This window comes from Pipistrellus hanaki (genome assembly GCF_964339955.1).
Source record: "Pipistrellus hanaki genome assembly, chromosome: 3".
Lineage (NCBI taxonomy): Eukaryota > Metazoa > Chordata > Mammalia > Chiroptera > Vespertilionidae > Pipistrellus > Pipistrellus hanaki.
In genome coordinates, this window is record NC_140505.1 from 87,042,389 (window position 1) to 87,062,298 (window position 19,910).

General features: G+C 37.2%; 1 protein-coding gene across 4 annotated transcripts in view; it reads left to right on the forward strand.

Annotated features, from left to right (window-relative positions):
- Nucleotides 1-19,910, forward strand: part of NBEA (neurobeachin) — a 796,980-nt gene that overhangs the window by 676,059 nt on the left and 101,011 nt on the right. The gene's annotated exons all lie outside the window — the stretch shown is intronic.

A 19,910-nucleotide genomic window follows, 5' to 3' on the forward strand; every position in this document is an offset into this window, starting at 1 on the left:
AATGTTTGTGAGAATGTAAGCCTGGTTGTCTTCTTTTGTAGTCAGTATATAAATCTCGTCAATTCTTAGCATAGGTATTAACCCACAGAAGATAAATTAGTACTAATATATGCAAATGAAATGGATATTTGAGAAAGAACAGATCCTAGGTTTTAAGGGTCAAGACAAGAAACATAAAATTAGTACAACATATATTGTAATAAAAAATCATTTCTATGATACATTTCTTAGGTGATAAGACATGTTATCTTTACATAGTATATACACATACACACACACATATACAAACACTGTTGGGGAGCTTAACACTGAAAAGAAGTTGGTTACAATTTAACAAGGGGTTGGTAGGATTTGGCCCCAAAATTGGAAAAAATAATAATATATAATGGGTGATATGAATGAAAAGCTAATTTTTGGTTAGTTCAACTCATTTGTCCAGAAGAAACTTAAGCAGGATACTAAACTCTCTGAAATATATTGAAGAACTAGGAACTAAGCCCCAAAAGCTTATCTATGGGCTAAAATAATTTCAGAGCTACAGTAAGCCTCCATCCATGCACTCTGAATGTTTCTCTTTTCTATCATCTTGGTTGTCAGGTTTAGTATTCCACAGTGGATTAAAAGACATGTACTTACATTTGGGTTTGGTGGGGGGATCTTTGAGCCCTCTGAGACAGGGAAATATGCATTGCAACCAATTTAAAATTAATCCCATAGATGGTTTTTAACTTAGCACACCTTCTCTTCTCCCTTTTCTTGCCTTTGAAAACTAGACTTACCTAAGTTGAAGTTCTATGTTCCACTACTTACTCTGGATATGTGAATTAAAAGCACTTTCTCTTAGCTTCAGTTTCCCCATTTGTATTATAAGAATAATAATATTATCCTCCCTCATCCTATATAGTAAGAGCCTAATATGCCAAGTGTCCAGTCATCTGGTTGTCTGTTCAACCAATCAAAGTGTAATAGGCTAATAATAGGCTAAGGCCACTCAACCTCTCACTATGACATGCACTGACCACCAGGGGGCAGACAGTTGACCAGTCAACCAGTCCCTATGACATGCACTGACCACCAGGGGGCAGACACTCTGACACATAGGTTAGCTTGCTGCTGGGATCTGGCCGATTGGGACTGAGCGAGTTGGGCCAGACATGCCCTGTACCCCTCCCATGGTCCATCCTCAGCTGTCCAACCTCCTGCATCCCTCCCCAGCCCTGATCGTGCACCAGTGGGGTCTCTGGACCTCTCGTAATTCAGGGCCCCTCAGGGGGGTGTCAGAAAACTCATTTCGGCCACTGGTGCATGAATTTGTGCACTGGGCCTCTAGTATAGTTATAAAGATCAAATGATGTGTACATTTAAAGAAAGTAACATAGTACTTGGGACATAGAGGCACTTAATGAATATTGGCTATTATTATTACACATGGAATATTTCTTAGCCTATTTTTGAAGCCAGCATACTAATTTTTGCCCATTCTTATGTTATTCACTCTCTTGATCTTTCATTTTGTGTGAAATTTCAATCAAATGTTAGTTACTAGAATGTGGCTAATTTTAGTTGTGATATTATAAGTACTAAAGGGACTTAAGAAATCAGTTAGCCAGCATTTTACTGAGAATCACAAGTTGGTAAAATAATAATAATAATAATAATGCTTAACTACTCCTCTGTCAGCCTGTTTGCTCCTAATTGCCCACCCCTGCAGGCCTGGTCACCCCTAACTGCCCTCCTCTGCAGGTCTTCCCCCCCACCAACTGCCCTCCCCTGCAGGCTTGATTGCCCCTAACTGCCCTCCTTTGCAGGCCTGGTCCCTCCCAACTGCCCTCCCCTGCTGGCCTGATTGCCCACAACTGCCCTCTCTTTCAGGCCTATTCCTTCCCAACTGCCCTCCCTAGCTGGCCATCTTGTGGAAGTCATCTTGTGTCCACATGGGGGCAACCATCTTTGACCACATGAGGGAAGCTATCTTGTGTGTTAGAGTGATGGTCAATTTGCATATTACTCTTTTATTAGATAGGATTAATGTTTCCAATGTAATTGAACTGAACAAAAATCACTGCAGATAATTAATCAGACTTGGGTAGATGGACACATTGTAATTCATGGGCCTTTCATAAAGGAGCAAATCTAGTTATACATTATCTGAATACAATCATTATCTGCAAAGTTACAATAAATAATTAGGTATCATATTATATAGAGAGACCTATATGAGAGGCACTATATAGCAGCTAGGGATAAGAGCAATGGAGCTAGATTGCATTCATATCTGAAGTCTGTTATTCATTGGCTTTGGGTCCTTAGACAAATTGGTTTTTTATCTGTATAATGGAGACAATAATAATAGGGTTTTGTGAGGATTTAATTGTTAACAAGTATAAGGAACTTAGAAAAGTGCCTGACACAGCATTAATTAATACTATAGTATATATGAAGATAATGTAATAAATCATTGATATAAGTCATACTTTGAGTTCTTTCAAATAATGGTGATAAATATATGCTGGTATTTCCTTATTGGAATTAGCATGTTTGAATGGTAAGGATTTGTGACATGACTTGCTAAGGCTGAGGTATAACTTTGGGTATAACACAAAACAAAACAAAACTAACTCATCAATATCAGGATGAGAACTGTCAAACTAATTCTTTAAATAAAATTTTATCTGCACGTGTTTTATTTCACAATGATTGAATGACCATTGTGTAATAGATATTATAAAACATACATATAATAAAAATTTAAAGGTAGGTTCCCAAGTAGTTTGATACATTAAAACCTTATAAACAGTCTATTTCTATGGCCACTTCAGATTATTTTTACAGTAGGTAAGGGGATCCTTTCTCATTGAAATCAACTGGGATATTATGGTAAAAGGAAATTTATAGGTCAAGGTGTCTTTCTTTCCTCCATTTATTTATTTGCTTGAGGCCCAGTGCATGAAATTTGTGTATAATGTGGGGGGGGGGGGGAGGAGATGTCCCTCAGTCCAGCCTGAACCCTCTCCAATCTGGAACATCCCTCTCACAATCCAGGACTGCTGGCTCCCAACTTCTCGCCTATCTGCCTTCCTGATTGCTCCTAACCATTTCTGCCTGCCAGCCTGATCACCCCCTAACCACTCCTTTGCCAGACTGACAGATGCCTAACTGCTCCCCTGCCAGCCTGTTTTGCCCCTAACTGCCCTCCCTTGCAGGCCTGGTCCCCCTCAACTTCCCTCCTCTGCTGGCCTGGTCACCCCTAACTCCTCTCCTGCAGGTTTGATCACCCCCAGTTGCCCTCCCTTGCAAAGCTGGTCCCTCTGAACTGCCCTCCCCTGCTGGCCATCTTGTAGTGGCCATCTTGTGTCCACATGGGGGCAGCTATCTTTGACCACATGGGAAACAGCCATCTTGCATGTTGGAGTGACAGTCAATTTGCATATTACTCTTTTATTAGATAGGATTCTTTTAGTAATTCAGTCAACAAATATTTGTCACACAATTACTGTGTCAAGTACTGTACTAGGTGGAAGGGAGTACAGGAATTTATAAAATAGACCTAGTTGCAGCCTTCCTGGAAAGAGTCCAGTCCAAAGCTGAGATTAAAATTCAGATAATGAGATTAAAATTCAGGAAGTCTGTGAGGCAGCAAGTATGACAATAAGTATAAAGGAGACTGTACCAAAGGAGAGAGTGCATGTTCAACTACTCTTAAGATATTGGACTCAAGCCAAAACCCGTTTGGCTCAGTGGATAGGGCATCAGTCTGCGGACAGAAAGGTCCCAGGTTCCATTCCGGTCAAGGGCATGTACATTGGTTGTGGGCACATCCCCAGTAGGGGGTGTGCAAGAGACAGATAGTCGATGTTTCTCTCTCATTGATGTTTCTAGCTCTCTATCTCTCTCCCTTCCTCTCTGTAAAAAATCAATAAAATATATTTTTTTAAAAGAAAGAAAAGAAAAAAAAAGATGTTGAACTCAAATGTTCTTGCAACCTTTTCCTAACCAAAGAAAATATGGCCTTTATTATGGCTAAAATAGATTATAGATTTATGGTAAAATGTTTGCTAATAATTTTAGGTTTTCAGTCTATCTAGAAAACATGAAATACACTAAATGAAGAAGTAACTATTTCTATAGTAACTGGAATATATAAACATTGCTCAATTTTTAAAGCTTATCTGTTCCATCTATATTCCTAATGGTATAACTTTTTCCTTTGTGACTTGCATGTGCTCTCCTATTTTTATATAGTGTTAGATAGGTAGAAGAGGTGAACAGCCTAAGCCTAAATAAATTCGGCAATATGAACACTAACTGTATGTTGGTGTAAACATAGACTTCATGTTGTGAACATTTGAACCCATGAGCTCTTAATCGATAGCTTTTTCTTTCAATTCTACTGTTTCATGCTCTAGCAATTTGTTGTTTTTATTCTGTCAGACTAACATGATAGGAAAATGTTAGCAAATTAAAGCCTCTTGATATGTTAATAAATTACTCTTGCATTGTTCCCATGCTTCATTGAATTTCTTAATAGGAACTTCTTACAAATGGACTAAAAACCCAAGACTATCCTGTATAAAATTCATTAATAAAGAAGAGTTTAATGTAAGAAAATATATGTCTACTGGGAAAATGACATTTGAAGTATAATAATATATTAGAAGGAACAACAATGCAGTATTATTTTAGTGTAGAGATGACTACTAAGAAGCACATGAAATTCCTGTAGTTATATTAATACCACAAATGAAAAATTTAGTAGAGTTTGTTACTCTTTAAAAGATCAAGAAAGAATTGAAATATTTGAAAGATATTATAAACCAGAAACATTCTAAAAGATCTCTAGCAACAAAATAAGTTGTTCCTGAACAAAGATTGGGATCCAAGTAATAATTCCTAGCAGACAATAATTATAGAATTTGTTTCAGTGAACAATAAATACATTTTATATCTTTTACTGCATAGAAAAAATTAAGATGCTATGAAATAAACAATCCTAAAGAAAATTGAAATGTTCTTTTCTTTATACTTCACACTAGAGGCCCGGTGTACAAAATTCATGCATGGGGCAGGGGTGTTGGTGCCTCTCAACCCAGCCTGCACCCTCTCCAGGCTGTCTGTCTGTTTAGGTCCGAGACATTCATCTCACAATCCAGGATTACTGGCTTCCAACCACTTGCCTTCCTACCTGCCTGAATGACCCTAACTTCTTCGGCTTGCCAGCCTGATCACCCCCTAACCACTCCTCTGCTGGCCCGATTGCCCCTAACTGCCCTCCTTTGCAGCCTGATCACCTCTAACTGCCCTACTGTACCAGCCTGGTTAACCCAACTGCTCTTTCCTGCTGGCCCAGTAACTTCTAACTGCCCTCCCTTGCCAGCCTGGTTGCCCCTAACTGTCCTCCCCTGAAGGCCTGATCATCCCTAACTGTCCTCCCTTCCTGGCCTGGTCCCCTCTACCTGCCCTCCCCTGCAGGCCTGGTCACCCACAACTGCCCTCCCCTGAAGGCTTGGATCTCCCCCCCCCCCAACTGTCCTCCCTGCAGGCCTGGTTGCCCCCAACTTCCTTCCCCTGCTGGCCTGGTTTCCCACAACTGCCCTCCCCTTCAGGCCTGGTCACCCACAACTGTCCTCCCCTGCTGGCCTGCTCCCTCCCACCTGCCTTCCCCTGCTGGCCTGGTCCCTCCCAACTTCCCTCCCTTTCTGGCCTCCTCCCCCTCAACTGCTCTCCCCTGTAGGCCTGGTCGCCCCCAATTGCCATCCTCTGCTGGCCATCCTGTGGTGGCCGTCTTGTGTCCACATGGGGCAGCCATCTTTGACCACATGAGGATGGCCATCTTGTGTGTTGGAGTGATGGTCAATTTGCATATTACTCTTTTATTAGATAGGATAATACTGGCTTCATGAAATTTTATGTTGTATCTGTTAAGATAAAAGCTTCAGACAGTTCAGCTCAAATCAGCTTGAACAATCCATCAATGTTATTGGTCTATATTGGTTCTTATAACTGAAAATTTTAGAGGAAGACTTCGTTTTCAGCAATTTTTTCTCCATTTATGCAGACAGTGCCACCAAGGACCTGTTTGTTTTTTTGTTTTGTTTTGTTTTGTTTTGTTTCATTGCTCTGCTCTGCCTTCCGCACTGTACACTTCATACTCACCCTATACTTAGTGGCTAGATTATTATGAGCATGTGACTTTTATAGGCAAATTAGCCATACACTGCATCATATCCCAATGGAGATGGCATCTTCCAACAAGACAATGCGCTGTGCCACGGTGCTCATATTGTGCAGGAGTGGCTTCAAGAACATGAGGGAGACTTTGCCTTGCTTAGGTGGCCCCCACAATCAACAGATCTCAATCCAATTGAGCATTTGCGGGATGAAGGTAAAAGTGCCATCAGGCAGCTGGTTCCACAACCATCAAATCTCACAGAACTGGACAGTGCTATTCATCAGGCATGGTGTCAGATTCCTTGAATCACCTACAACACCTTGTGGTGTTGGTGCCAAGAAGAATCACTGTATTGAAGGCAAATGGTGGCCCAACAAAGTACTGATGGGGTGGCAATATAACCTGGCCACTCAGTTTATAGGATGAACATTAAATGGAGTCAGAGATAAATTTACCATTAAGCTAATGAAGCTTAAGCTTTAAAGCCCCTCAAATTCCATGGGCTTCTTCTTATACCCTGCTCCTAATTTTATGTTCTTAAATTTATATTCATTTTCTGAAAGAGCCCTCTCTTACAAATTGCTTGAGTCTCACCAAACCTGGATCTGCCCTCAGTACAAATGAAGGAGCTACCTCTTAAGTAAGCCTGGATAATTTCTTGTAAGAGACAAATGAGAGGGGTGCATAAGGGTTTTAAACATCTAGGTACACCTGGTAATATTTCTTCCTATACTGATGTATATATTTTACATGCATAAATTGTATAATTACCCAAAAACATTCTGAATATATTGACAAAATAATGGTTGTCTATTTTATTTTTAAAATTTTAAATGTATTTTTACTTTTTATTATTGATTTATTTAGTGACATTGGTTCACAGAACCATACAGGTTTCAAATGCAATAAGACAATCTGCACTCTGCACCATTCACCCAAAACCCCTTCTTTCATCCAGATCCCCATCCCCACACCCCTCTAACAACTGTCAGTCTGTTCATGCATTCATTCATGCTTCTGATTATATTTTATTCATCAATTTATTTTGTTCATTAGATTCCACTTATAAGTGAGATCATATAGTATTTGTCTTTTTCTGACTGGCTTATTTCAGGTAGCATAACAATCTCCAGGTTCATCCATGCTGTTACAAAAAGTAAGATTTCCTTCTTTTTTAAGGCTGCATAGTATTTCATTGTGTAAATGTATCACAGCCTTTTTATTCACTCATCTACTGATGGGCACTTGGACTGTTTCCAGATATTAGTTATTGTAAATGATGCTTCAGTGAACATAGGTGTGCATATATTCTTTCATATTAGTGCTTCAGGCATGTTCGTATATATTCCCAGAAGTGGGATTGCTGGGTCAAAAGGCAGTTGTATTTTTAATTTTTTGAGGAAACTCAATACTGTTTTCTTTTTTTAAGTCTTAAAATATGTGCATATGTATTTTAAATCTTTATTATTGTATTACATATGTCCCCTTTTTACCCCTTTTCCCTCCACTCTCTCCTCCTAGGCCTTCACCACCCTATTGCCTGTGTCATTGGTTTATCTCTCCCCCTGACTCCCACCTTCCCCTGCCTTCCCTCTGAGGTTTGACAGTTGATTTAAGATTCTATGTTTCTGGGCCTATTTTTGTTCATCATTTTATGTTGTTCATTAGATTCCACATATGAGTGAGATAATGTGACACTGATCTTTAACTGGCTTATTCGCTTGCATAATGCTCTCTAGGTCCATGCATGCTGTTGCAAATGGTAAGAGTTCTTTCTTTTTTTATAACTTATATAGATGTACCACAGTTTTTTAATCTATTCATTTTCTGATGGGCACTTAGGTTGTTTCCAAATCTTTTGCATGTATTCTTTCTGATGAGCGTTTCTGAATTCTTGGGATATATTTCTAAAATTGAAATCACTGGGTCAAATGGGAGCTCCATTTTTAATTTTTTGAGGAAACTCCATACTGTTCTCCACAGTGGTTGCACCAGTCTGCATTCCCACCAGCAGTGCATGAGGGTTCCTTTTTCTCTCCATCCTCGCCAGCACTTGTCATTTGTTGATTTGTTGATAGCCTTTCTGACAGTTGTGAGATGGTACCGCATTGTTGTTTTGATTTTAATTTCTCAGATGATTAGTGACTTTGAGCATTTTTTCTTATGCCTTTTGGCATTCTGAATGTCCACTTTGGAGAAGTGTCTATTAAACTCCATACTGTTTTCCACTGTGGCTGCACCAGTCTGCATTCCCACATTCTCGCTAACACTTGCCATTTTTGGATTTATTGATGGTAGTCATTCTGGCAGGTGTTAGGTGATATCTCATTGTAGTTTTAATTTGCATCTCTCGATGATTAGTGATGTAATCATCTTTTCATATGCCTATTGGCCATATGCATGTCCTCTTTGGAGAAGTGTCTATTAAGGTCCTTTGCCCTTTTTTAATTGAGTTATTTGTCTTCCTAGTGTTGAGTTGTATATTTCATTTTTAAGCAGCATTGAATATTTAACAAAAGCAAATTAGAAAAATAACAATAGTTTTATAAGATTGTGCAGACAAGGAGGAAAACATACTAAATTAAAAAAAAAATGTCTCTGCACCAGGCATACTTTTGCTAGAGCTTTGATGATATGGGTAGGATAATGATATGACCTAGAGATGGCTTTCTTGCTCTTGCCAAAGTTCATAATACAGACAGTTCTATAGCAGTTAGGTCCCATTTACACAAGAAGTTGAATCCTTCATGTTCCTATTCTCTTTACTGGATGCTGGAAAAGGTTAATTCTGGAATTATCAAACCTTTTTAGTTTTATTTGTATCAGTATTAAAATTGAGAGTTAGAAAAAAATTGAGAGAAGTTGTAAGTAAACATGCAAAGAATGTGGGCTTTGTTCAAATGTAGCTCTGACATATACTGTTCAATCTTAGGCATGCTTCTTAAGCTCTCTGAACTCATTTCCTCTTCTTTAAAATAAACACAATAGTATAAACATGATAGGGTAGTTGAAAGAATGAAATACACTAAATGTAGCTAACAAACCCAGTGTAATGCTGGACACACGAGTGAACATCAATGCCTGGTAGCTACAAAGCAAAGTTCCATATTTGTCAGCTGAGGGTTCCCTGTCTTTGGTATGATTTTAAAAATTTAGTAAGATATTATTTTATTTTGTTCTAATAAAATATAAAGCAATAGCTTTTTAAAAATATAAAATTACTTATCATGTAATAAATAATTTTTACCTCTTTAAATTATCGAATTATCAAAATCTTAAACATCAAAATATAGAAGTTAAGTTAAATATTTATTAAAACTTGAAATACACATTTATTTAGACTGAAATATTTTATTATTATATTATTTTTACTTTTTTCTTAGCCTACTATATTGAACAGTTAAAGAGCACAGGAATATGAAAGGTCTTTATCAGTACAATTTATTTGACCCCATCATTTGATTAGATTTCACTGTTTAAAATTTTATTTATTACATTTACAGTTAGAGGTTATGTTTTTTGTTTGGCATGATAGGCAGCAAATGAGATAGTCTGCCATTGACTTATCTTTTTAATATCCAACCAACAATGAATATAAAAATTTCCCCCCTAATTTACACAGATATTTGTTACAGAGATGTGACCTTGTGCTAAAATCTGTCTTACAACATGATACAATAGTGCTTCTGTTATTCACATATACTCACATGAACATTGCTCTTAAATTGCAGTGCATGTGCCTTTTATAGGAAGCACAGCTTCTGCTCATTACAGTGTAAAGGGAATTTTCCCATTTCCCCATCAATGCTCTCTGATAAATGAAATAGTTTCATGACAAAGCCAAGTCCTGTTTATATTGACATGCGCATAAGACATCACACATACACACATTCATTGAGTGGGAAAAATATTTTAACATAGGATTTATTGACTGACAGATGATTATAAACATAACCATTTTTCTAAATTATTATGCTACTTAAGAAAAGGAAGTGATAATGCCTTGAGGCTTTAAAATGTGATCATGGAAATGGATGCACTGGAGTGTGAATATTCTTCAAGCACTACCCTTGAAACTGCCAAATGTCTGTATACATCATAGAAAAGAGTTCACATTGTTAAGTTGGAAAATGCTCAATTTGACAACTTGGTGCAAGTTTTTAGTTATTTTTACTTTTCATCTTAAGTTAATTGTATTTAAAATGAAATTAGTTTTATTTATGCTTGTATGTAATCTACATAAAACTTAAGTTTTAACATCAAAACATGAAGAATGGGCAAAACTACTAAGTATATTAGTCCCCAACTGTGATGATATAAAACATTTTATAAGATAAAAATGTGAATGTGCAAATTTAACTATATAGTTTTTCTAAATATATGTTGACTAATGCCTTATCATTTAATTTGAAAATTGTGTTTGCTAAGCTTGCTTATGTTGCAATGTTGAAGGAAAAGTATTATTTTTTTTTTATTTTTATTTTTTTTATCCTCACCCGAAATATTTTTCCATTGATTTTCAGAGAGAGTGGAAGGGAAAGATAGAGATAAATATCAGTGTGAGGGAAGCATATCACACTGATATTTGGGCACACCCTAACCAGTGCCCAGGCCAGTGAGGAGCCAGCAACCCAAGTACATGCCCTTGACTGGAATCTAACCCAGTACCCTGCAGTTCAAAGTCCAATGCTCTATCCACTAAGCCAAGCCGGCCAGGGTAAAAAGTTTAATTTTAAGACAAAATACTGTTTGACAATACTTGGATACTGTTTTAATATCATGGAATAATCCAAGTTGAGGGCATAATTTATAAGGGGGTAAATGCAAAAGGGTATGAATTACAAAGTTGTGTTTAAAAAATAATAATTTTATTCATTTACTTATTCTTTTCTTGTTTTATTTACTTTTCTTTCTTTATCTATTTTTATTATTTAAAGTATTACAAATAGTAGTACATATGTCTCCTTTTTTCCCCCATTGACCTTCCCCTGGCCTTCCCTACTCCCTTGGCACATGCCCTCACCCCATCTCCCCAGTGTCTTGTGTCCATTAGTTATGTTTATATTCATGCATAAAAGTCCTTCCGTTGACCTATTTCCTCCCCCCCCACAATACTCCTCATCCTTCCCGCTGTAATTTGGCAGTCTGTTAGATGCTTCTCTGCCTCTGTATCTTATCTTCTTATTTATCAGGTTATAATGTTTTTTTATTTTCCATAAATGAGTGAGATCATGTGATATTTTTCTTTCACTGCCTAGCTTATTTCACTTAGCATAATGCTCTCCATTTCCATCCATGCTATTCCAAATGGTAAGCATTCCTTCTTTTTTATAGCAGCATAGTATTTCATTGTGTAGATGTACCATAGTTTTCTAATCCATTCGTCTGCTGATGGGCACTTCGGCTGTTTCTAAATCTTAGCTATTGTAAATTGTGCTGCTATGAACATAGGGGTGAATAAATCATTTCTGATTGGTATTTCTGTCTTCTTGAGATATATTCCTAGAAGTGGGATTACTGGGTCAAATGACAATTCCATTTTTAAATTTTTGAGGAAACGCCACAATGTTTTCCACAATGGTTGCACCCCACCAGCAGTGCAAGAGGGTTCCTTTTTCTTTAGCATCCTCTCCAGCACCTGTCATCTGTTGATTTCTTGATGATAGCCATTTGACAGGTGTGAAATGGTACTTCATTGTTTTGATTTGCATCTCTGGGATGATTAGTGACTTTGATCATGTTTTCATGTGTCTCTTGGCTTTTTGAATGTCCTCTTTTGAAAAGTGTCTATTTAGGTCCTTTGCCCATTTTTTGATTGGATTGTTTATCTTCCTTTTGTTAAGTTGTATGAGTTACCTGTAAATGTTGGAGATTAAACCCTTATTGAGATAACATTGGCATATATATTCTCCCATGAAGTAGGCTTTCTTGTTATTTTGTTTATGGTTTCTTTTGCTGTGCAGAAGCTTTTTATTTTGATGTAGTCCCATTTGTTTATTTTCTTCTTAGTCTCTCTTGCCTGAGGATCTGTGTCTGTAAAGATATTGCTACGACATATGTCTACAATTTTGCTTCCTATGGAGTCTTGTAGGGTTTTTATGTTTTCCCATCTTACATTTAAGTCCTTTAGCCATTTGGATTTGTTTTTGTGTATGATGTGAGTTGGTGATCTAGTTTCATTTTTTTGCATGTACCTGACCAAATTTCCCAGTGCTATTTATTAAAAAGGCTGTTTTGACTACATTATATGCTCTTGCCTCCTTTGTCAAATATTAATTGAGTATAATGGCTTGGGTCAATTTCTGGGTCATATATTCTGTTCTTGGGCCAGTACCAGGAAGTTTTGAGCACTGTGGCTTGGTAGTGTAGTTTGATGTCTGCTATTATGATCCTTCCAACTTTGTTCTTTCTCAGGACAGCTGTGGCTATTTGAAGTCTTTTTTTTTATTCCAGATGAATTTTTGTAGAGTTTATTCTAGATCTTTGAAATATACCATTGGTATTTTAATAGGTATTGCATTGAATCTACAGATCGCTTTAGGTAGTATAACATTATAATGATGTTGATTCTACCAATCCATGAACATGGTATGTTCTTCCATTTGTTTATGTCTTCCTCCATCTCTTTTTTCAATCTCCTATAGTTTTTTTGAGTACAGGTCTTTTCCGTCCTTGGTTAAGTTTATTCCTAGGTATCTTAATTTTTTTGGTGCAATAGTAAATGATTGTTTTTTTGTTTTTGTTTTTTTGTTTTCCATTTCTCTTTTTTTTCCCCATTTTTTAATTAAGGTATTATATGTGTACATAGCTTACCATTGCCCTCCCCCCTACTCCACTACCATACATGCCCTCACTCCCCAGGGTTTTGTGTCCATTGGTTATGCTTATATACATGCATACAAGTCTTCCCGCCTTCTTGGGAGTGTAACCTGGACACAACTATGCCAATCCCTGGGGCTCAGCTGATAATTTAAAGAATGTCCATGTGCCTTCCCAGGAGGCCCTATACAATAAATACTAGTAATACAAGAATAAACTTTGTGGTTTATGTACTCATGACTATAAACCTACTTTTGCCCTAACCTGTATACTATCCTACCTAATAAAGAGGGATTATGCTAATTGACCATCAAGACTATAAACCTACTTTTGCCCCACCCTGTATACTATCCTACCTAATAAAGAGGGATTATGCTAATTGATCATCATGCCCTCACAAAGATGGTGGCACCCACAGCCAATAAGGAAGGAATATGCTAATTGACTGTCACGCCCTCGAAGATGGCATTGCCCACAGTCACAAGATGGTGGCAGCCAGTCACCTCAGCCTTGCCAGGGTGTCAGACCACTCTGTGAGCCTGCCTCCAGAATCCCCCCAGTCCCTTTAGCCTCCTAGCTGCCCAGAGCCAGCCTGAGGCACAGGCAAGCCTCAGATGTCAGCTGCCCAGCTGCCCAGGGCCAGCCCGAGGGACAAGCAAACAACTGAACAAGCAGATTGCATGGAATGACCAGGCCAGCGGGGTGGCTGTGAGGGGTGACCAGGCTGGCAGGGGGCAGTTAGGGACGACCAGGCAGGCAGGTTGGTGTGTGATTAGCAGCCAGTGGTCCAGAGTCGTGAGAGGGATCCTGGATTGGTGAGGGTGCAGGCTCAGCTGAGGGCAACCGCTCCCCACTCCTCCACCCCCCATGCAATGGGCCTCTAGTAAATATATAAATAAATATGTAAATACATATGTACTAAAAATACTAAGTAAATATATTAAGCAACTGCTTAATTAAGTAAAAAGATATGACTTCAATGCCAAAGGATTTTTAGAAAAACATTGATAATGCTATATGATACTGTTTTTGCAAATGTCTTTTCAATCCTAGTTTTAGTAATGATAATGTAATATTATACTACAAAACCATTGAGGTTCCCTTTGTAAAGACTAACTCAGATCTTATGTCTCTCTCATTTAAACCACTTGGTCCTTTTCTACTGCACTTACCTAAAATGTATTTCATCACCATGGTCTGCAAAGCCATATGATGGGCCTCTACCTATTTTCTCACCACGTGTCCTAAACTCCTTCTCTCATCTACTAAGCTTTAGTCACCTATCTTCCTTTCTGTTCCTGTTTTTTAAACATGTCAGTTAAGCCCCTTTTTGGATCTTTGTATTAGCTCTTTCTCTGTCTTGAATTCTTTCTTTCCTGATGTTCCCTGGATTGGTTCCTTCTGGTCATTCACATCTCTGCTCAGAGCTTCTTTTTGAGAGATGCCTTCCCTATCACTGTCTTGCTGCTATTTGATTATTGCTTTGTCAGTAGAGCACTTAAATTTGGTATTTTCTCCTTTACTAATTGTTTATACACACACACACACACACACACACACACACACAAACACACACACACACACACATACCCTCATTTATCTTATTCTAGGGTCTAGAGTAATTTCTGATATATACTTATTGAATGAATTTACCCTGTAATTTTTTAAGCCACTCTTTTTTCCCCCTTTCTTCTGCTGCTTTTATTTATTTATTTTTTTTCCAATTTTAAATTAAGGTATTATATGTGTACATATCTTACCATTGCCCCCCCCCACACACACACACACACTCCCATACATGCCCTCTCTCCTCAGAGTTTTCCGTCCATTGGTTATGCTTATATGCATGCATACAAGTCCTTCCATTGATCTCTTATTTCCCCAATATCTCCCTACACTCCCCGCTGTAATTCGACAGTCTGTTTGTTGCTTTACTGTCTCTGTATCTATCTTTTTGTGCATTAGTTTATAATGTTCTTTATTATCCATAAGTGAGTGAGACCATGTGGTGTTTTTGTTTCATTAACTGGCTTATTTCACTCAGCATAATGTTCTCCAATTCCATCTAGCATGCTGCAAATGATAAGAATTCCTTCTTTTTTATGGTAGCATAGTATTCCATTGTGTAGATGTACCATAGTGTTTTGATCCAATCATCTGCGTATAGGCACCTAGGATATTTCCAAATCCTAGCTATTATAAATTATGCTGCTATGAACGTAGGGGTGCATATATCCTTTTTGATTGGTATTTCTAGTTCCTTAGGATATATTCCTAGGAGTGGGATTACTGGGTCAAATGGGAGTTCCATTTTCAGTTTTTTAAGGAAACTTCATACTGTTCTCCACAGTGGTTGCACCAGTCTGCATTAGCATCAGCAGTGCACAAGGGTTCCTTTTTCTCCACAACCTCACCAACACTTGTCGTTTGTTGATTTGTTGATGTTAGCCATTCTGACAGGTGTGAGATGGTACTGCATTTTCATTTTGATTTGCATCTCTCAGATAATTAGTGACCTTGAGCATGTTTTCATGTGTCTCTTGGCCTTCCTTTTGTCTTCTTTTGAAAAGATTCTATTCAGGTCCATTGCCCATTTTTAAATTGGATAATTTATCTTCCTTTTATTAAGTTGTATAAGCTGTCTGTAGATGTTGGAGATTAAACCTTTATCAGTGATAACATTTGCAAATATGTTCTCCCATACAGTGGGCTTTCTTGTTGTTTTGTTGATGGTTTCTTTTGCTGTAAAAAAGGTTTTTGTTTTGATGTAGTTCCATTTGTTTATTAGCTTCCATTGACCTAGGGGCAGTATCAGTGAAGAAGATCTTTCAGCATATGTCTGAGATTTTGCTGCCTGTGGATGCCTCTAGTATTTTTATGGTTTCTCGTCTTATGTTTAAGTCCTGTATCCATTTTGAGTTTATTTTTTGTATGGTGTAAGTTGGTGATCTAGTTACGTACATTCTTTTGCATGTATCTGTCCAATTTTCCCAACACCATTTATTGAAGAGACTGTCTTGACTCCATTGTATGTTCATGCCTTCTTTGTCAAACATAAATTGAGTATAGAGGTTTGGGTCGGTATCCGGATTCTCTATTCTATTCCATTTATCTATATGTCTGTTCTTGTGCCAGTACCAGGCTGTTTTGAGAACAGTGGCTTCATAATACAGCTTGAAATCTGGTATTGAGATCCCTCCTACTTTGTTCTTTTTTTCTCTGGATTGCTCTGGATATTCTGGGTCTTTTTTTTTGTTCCAGATGAATTTTTGTTGAGTTCTTTCTAGGTCTGTGAAGTATGCCATTGGTATTTTAATGGGAAGTGCATCGAACCTATAAATTGCTTTGAAAACTGGGCATTTTGATAATGTTGATTCTACCAATCCATGAACATGGTATGTTCTTCCATCTGTTTACATCTTCCTCTATCTCTTTTTTCAGTGCCATGTAGTTTTTCTGCATATAGGTCTTTTACCTCCTTAGTTGAGTTTATTGCTAGGTATTTTAGTTTTTTTGGTATGATGGTAAAGGGGATTGCTTTTTTAGTCTCTGTTTCTGTAAGTTTACTATTAGTGTGTAGAAATGTTATAGATTTCTTGGTGTTAATTTTGTATCCTGCTACATTGCCAAATTCATATTAAGTCTGTTAGTTTTTTGATGGAATCTATTGGGTTTTTTATGTACAATATCATATCATCAGCAAATAAGGACAATTTTACTTCTTCTTTTCCAATTTGGATGCCTTTTATTTCTTCTTCTTGTCTAATTGCAATGGCTAGTACTCCAGTACTATGTCAAACAGGAGTGGTGAGAGTGGGCATCCCTGTCTTGTTCCTGTTCTTAGAAGAAATGTTTTTAGTTTTTGCCCATTGAGTATGATGTTTGCTGTGGATTTATCATATATAGCTTTTATTATGTTGAGGTATGATCCTTCTATTCCCACCTTGTTGAGAGTTTTTATCAGGAAAGAGTGTTGGATTTTATCAAATGTTTTTTCTGCATCAATTGATATGACTATATGATTTTTATCTCTCAATTTGTTTATGTGATGTATCACGTTTATTGATTTGCAAATATTGTACCATCCTTGCATTCCCAGAATAAATTATACTTGTTATGGTGTATGATCTTTTTGATGTGCTGCTGGAGCTGATTTGCTAGGATTTTGTTGAGGATTTTGGCATCTATGTTCATGAGGGATATTGGCCTATAATTCTCTTTCATTGTGTTGTCTTTATCTGGTTTTGGTATTAGGGTGATGCTGGCTTCGAAAAGGAGCTTGGAAGTGTTCCTTTCTCTTGCATTTTTTGGAATAGTCTGAGGAGGATAGGTTTTAGTTCTTCCTTGAATGTTTGGTAAAACTCTCCTGTGAAGCCATCTGGCCAGGGGCTTTTGTTTGCTAAAAGCTTTTTGATAACTGCTTCAATTTCTTCCAACGTTACTGGCCTATATACTTTATATAGTGCCATTTATCCAATAAATATTTTAACTTAATCATTTTTCTTGCTCATTTTTGTGTATCTGATATATTTTTTATAAAACGTGTAAGGTTTTATAATATAGAAACATATTGACAGATTAAAATACAGAAATAAAAAGAAAATAATAAAATGAAATAAAATAAAAATTTAGCCCTCATAAATACGGGGTGCATCAAGAAAACATATACACACTTTAACATCTGATATCTCAATTTTGAAAATGAAATTTATTTTAACAAACACTGACTTTATAATTATTCAAAGTGTATGTATGTATTTTGGGGACATCGTATATCTAGCTTAAGGATTATAACCAGAATTTTTCAAATTATATTCCAAGGAACACTAGTCCTTTTGCATGTTAACAGTTATGAAATAAAAAAGAAGGATGAGGTTTTAAGATAGATAGGTAGGTAGATGGATAGGCAGACACAGGAGTGAACAAAATTAAACAATTCTATTACAATATTTCTCAGAGCCTTTAAAAATGTAAATCTCCATGAGCATCTGTCAGGATTTTTGTTCCATATCATAAAATCACAGCATTTTCTCAAAGTTTTTTGTGGCACTTAAGGCTAAGACAGATTTCTCTGTGTTATATTAAAGAAAGAAGGAATCCTATCTAATAAAAGAGTAATATGCAAATTAACCATCACACTGCCATACCCACAAGCCACGCCCACCAGCCAATCAGGAGTGAGTATGCAAATTAACTCAACCAAGATGGCTGCAGCCACAGAGAACAGGAGTGAGGCTTGGGTTTCTTCAGTGATGGAGGCAGCCAAGCTTTCCACACACCATGGCCAGCCCAGGCCTCTGCTTAAGGCTACAAAGTTTCAATTATAGAAAATAACTAAATTCCAACAGAAATGGCTGCCACCATAGAGTGAGTAGAAGGCATGGCTTCACTGCAGGCTACAAAGTTTCAATTGTAGAAGATAAACAAATCCCAGATACCAGGGCTTCTGCTTGAGTTGCCAGGAGCCGTGGCTGGCTTATAAACCACCACAGGCCCCTTGCCCAGGCCACCCCATTCCCCAAGGGAACACCCACCCTGATCAGGACACCCTTCAGGGCAAACTCTCTGGCCCCCACCCATGTACCAGGCCTCTATCCTATCTAATAAAAGAATAATATACAGATTGACCATCATTCCAACATCCAATATGGCTGCCCCATGTGGTCAAAGATGGATGCCCCCATGTGGTCACAGGATGGCCACCACAAGATTGTCAGCAGGGGAGGGCAGTTGGGATGGACCAGGCAGACAGAGCAGAGAAGTTGGGGGCAAACAGGCTGGCAGGGGAGCAGTTAGACACCAATCGGGCTGGCAGGGGATTGGTTAGGGGGTGATCAGGATGGCAGGCAGAAGTGGTTAGGGGCAATCAGGAAGGCAGGCAGGCGAACAGTTGGGAGCCAGCAGTCCTGGATTGTGAGAGGTATGTCCCAGATTGGAGAGGGTGCAGGCTGGGCTGAGGGACACACCCCTTCCCCCCTGTGCATGAATTTCGGGCACTGGGCCTCTAGTTGAGTAACAAAATCCTAAATATCATTTCTTCAATAAATTCAATAGTGTTTTATGTAGATATGGTAATGTTGCATATATAATTTCCTACTAATTTTATATTGAAAATAGTCCTTTATCAAGCTGTGTAGACTTGATAGCAGTTTTAGAATTAAAATTATAAAATGTTAGAGGTAGATATTTTGTATTTAATTTTTGCATTTTTATTTGCATTATTTTTTATGTTATATAAATTATATATATATATATATATATATATATATATATATATATATATATATAGTCAATTTATAGCATGTAAATTCACAAGGAAAAAATAACAATAAATCTAATAGCAAGATCTAAACTTTCATTTAAACCTTTTTATACACGAACACCTAAAAAGCATAGAGGTGACTCTGTTTAGATGCCTCCTGTTTGAGAGAATAGGAAACTTGTAATTATGATAAAAATTGAAAAGGGTTGCAAAATAAATTTTTATATATCATTTAGTATGGTTTTAGTTTTCACAAAAATTCTTACCTTATTCAATTTCTAAATGCAAATGTTGACACTGCATTATTTATTCAATTTTAAAAAGATAACAAACTTACAATCTTATAAATTTATACATAGGTAAAGAGATAGGTAGGTAGGTGATTGATAGATGATAGACAGATAGATAAATAATAGGTCTATATGAATTCTATAAGAAAATAAGTTACTTGTGAGGAATTCTTATTTCCCAAACAGACATTTAAAAGCACTTTTCTTTGGAATGATTTATTGTTTCTTGATTATCAGAAGCAAAATAATAAGTACAAACCAAATTATTTACATTTTGTTTTTTAAAGTTCATTTTTAAACACATTAGATAAAAATGCAAAATCAGAAATTTATTTTAAGCAGCTATTAATGAAGGCATATACAGATGTAA